Consider the following 3483-nt stretch of genomic DNA (forward strand, 5'->3'; position numbering starts at 1 on the left):
GCAGAATACGGTGACTGTAGTTATCAACAGTGTATTGTATGTTTCAAAAATAGCTAGACGACTTGAGACGTTCCCAATGTATAGAAATAATAAATACTGCAGGTGATGGATACCCTGAATCCTCTGACTTGATCAGAACACATTCTGTGCATGCAACAAAATACCACACATACCCCGTAAGTATGTAAGAATATGTATCAATAAAAACATGGAAACAACCCAGATATCCATCAGTGGATTCATGAAGAAACAAAAACGTGCTATCCATGCAATGGAATATTATTCAGCCACAAAAATAAACAGAGTGCTGATAAATGCTCCAACATAGGTGAGCCTTGAAACACTCTACACAGTGAAGGAAACCAGACGCAAAGGCCACATGTGGTGTGATTTGTTTACATGAAATGTCCAGGACTGGGCTGGCATTTATGAGTTCCCTGTTCAGTGTCCACTACGCATATGGCCATTCAAAATTCTGCATGGGGTCTTGGGTGGGTGGGGTGGCCTTGTTGAATATGGCCTATTAACCATATAAATTCATCTTTTTTTTTTTTTTTAATTGAGACAGAGTCTCGTTCTGTCACCCACCCTGGAGTGCAGTGGTGCAATCTCAGCTCACTGCAACCTCCTCCTCCCGGGTTCAAGTGATTCTCCTGCCTCAGCCTCCCGAGTAGCTGGGATTACAGGTGCCCACCACCATGCCTGGCTAATTCTTGTATTGTTTAGTAGAGACGGGGGTTTCACCATATTGGCCAGGCTGGTCTTGAACTCCTGACCTCAAGTGATCCGCCCTCCTTGGCCTCCTAAAGTGCTGGGATTAAATTCATCTCTTTTCCTTCTGGAAACTTCACTACATTGCAGGCGAGTTAAGTTCTGTGTGTTTGCGATTGTTACAAGATGCCAGCAGAGGGCAGTGCTTGTATAGCTAGACCTGCAGGCCATGGAGAAGGTGCTCAGCCCTGCAACTCTGGGAGCCCTCACCACTGCGCTGGACAGAGCCCACATGGGTCACTGGTCAGACAGGGTCCTGCCACTGGCTCCTCATACAGCCCAGGGCAAACGATTGCCAACCTGAAGTTCACAACAGGACCAGGAGTCCGTGAGCTCCATCAGTATCAAGAAAAGCTGATGAAGGCTGGGCGCTGTAGCTCACATCTGTAATCCCAGCACTCTGGGAGGCCAATGCAGGCAGGTCACTTGAGGTCAGGAGTTCGAGACCAGCCTGGCCAACATGATGAAACCCTATGTCTAATAAAAATACAAAAAAAAAAAAAAAAAAAGTCGGGCGTGGTGTGGGCACCTGTAATCCCAGCTACTCGGGAGACTGAGGCAGGAGAATCACTTGAACCCAGGAGGCAAAGGTTACAGTGAGCTGAGATCACGCCACCGCTCTCCAGCCTGGGTGATAGGGCCAGAATCCGTCTCCGAAAGAAGAAAGAAAGAAAGAAAGAAAGAAAGAAAGAAAGAAAGAAAGAAAGAAAGAAAGAGGGAGGGAGGGAGGGAGGGAGGGAGGGAAAGAAAGAGAGAGAGAGAGAGAGAGAAAGAAAGAAAGAAAGAAAGAAAGAAAGAAAGAAAGAAAGAAAGAAAGAAAGAAAGAAAGAAAGAAAGAAAGAAAGAAAGAAAGAAAGAAAGAAAGAAAAGTTGATGAGAATCGTAAGTTCACACACCGTAAACCTGCAGAGGTGAAAAGTCATGTTTATTTGCGCTTTGTCTGGTTTTATATTAACCCAGTATACTAACACTGGATGTCTCACATGTAGGAGAAATTTAAATGTCTCCTTTAAAATGTCCTCTTTGGAGGGGACAAACATGTTACATAGTAAACCCTTCCTTATAAGACAAAGTCTTTATATAGCAGGTCTATTAGGAAAAACAACTTTAAAAAGGATCTTAAAGGGTGAAAATGGTTGTGAATCAGTGACTCAGGTAATGAGAAGAGAGTCGTAGGCAATGTGTCTGAAATGAAGCCCAGCAGCTGTATTTTACAGCGTCATGTAGGACTCTGTTGATCTGCTCTGTTGGAGAAGCACTATTTAATACCACGTGCAGCGCAAAGGACCGTGACTCAAAACAATAAAGTGCTGTCTCTAGCTGGGGCTTCCTCGAGCTTCTGCCCGCTGTGCACTGCACGTTGCCACTGGGATGTGACACAGCACTTCACACCGGCCGTTCCAATCCTGTGTCCATGTCTTCACCCAACCTCTGCCCAGACATGCTCCTCCTCTTTCCTTCCCTAACTCGGCTGAGACACTTCCATACATGCCATTTGCAAGTGATCAATCCCAAGATCCTCGGATCCAAAGCTTCTGTCTCACCCCCAGCACACCATCGGTGATCAGATCCTAACAGGTGCTCCCCACAGAGTTCTTGACTGTGTGCTTTTTCCCCATTCCCATCACCTCCAGCTTGTCTCTGCAATCGACACGTCTCATCCAGGCAATTGTAGTAACTTCTTGGCTGGCTTCTTGCCACCACATTGCCTCTCTCAAACTCTTTTCACATAGCAGCTTAAAATTCTGTCAGAAAATAATTGTGCCCATATCACTTTACTATGTTCAACAACAACAACAACAACAACAACAACTTCAGCAGCTCTTGTTCTTCGAGGGAAAAATCCAAAACCCTGGGCTCTGTGGTCCAGGATACAAAGCTTCCATGACCTTGGCCACATCAGCTCTCTTTGGTGAATCTCTAGGCACATCCACCTTAAATGTATGCTCTCAGGCTGTGCTGTCTGACACGCTAGCCACTAGCCATATTTGGCTATTTAAACTACTTACAATTTAAATTACTTGAAATTCAATAGAATTTACATTTTAGTTGTGTGGCCACACTCTCCACATTTTAAACGCTCAATAAGCAGGCTGGTGGTACATGAGAGTCCACGAGCAGGAGCTGCTGGAGATTGGCAGCTAGACCTGCTACAGCCACCCTGGTCACAGCGATCATCCTCACTCCCTGGCTGGCAGAGGTGGCTCGATGTGGCTACCACCTCCCTGCAAGTCTCACATGGGTAGCTGCTCAGGAAAGCTCAAGTCACAGGGGAAATTAATGCTTCAAAGAAGTTTGAGATTCCAGCTTTCAAATAGCTTGAGTACAAAAAACCAATCTGTTATATCCACCACACTCCAGCCTGCAGCCGCTCAAAGTCTCCATGCAATTTTCTTCCTATACTTCACCTCCAAAGTAACAGTGATGGCAGCCATGACATCCCCACCTAAATAACACAGCTGCTCTTCATAAATAATGAAAACATGCACACCCTCTCCCAAAGACAAAACCCAAGTCTCGCCAGCCTCTCTTTACAGCCCTGGACAATCTTTCTCTTCCAGTCCAGTTCAGACTGAACACCTACAAACCATGAGCAACGTAGGAAGTTGGCCACCATCAGCACAATCTAAAGATGACGGGGAAATGGGGGTGGTGGAAGAAATCAGTTACCATAAGGCCCAGGATGAAAATGTGAATAGCTACTGTCATGGG

Source organism: Rhinopithecus roxellana, chromosome 4 (assembly GCF_007565055.1).
Source record: "Rhinopithecus roxellana isolate Shanxi Qingling chromosome 4, ASM756505v1, whole genome shotgun sequence".
Lineage (NCBI taxonomy): Eukaryota > Metazoa > Chordata > Mammalia > Primates > Cercopithecidae > Rhinopithecus > Rhinopithecus roxellana.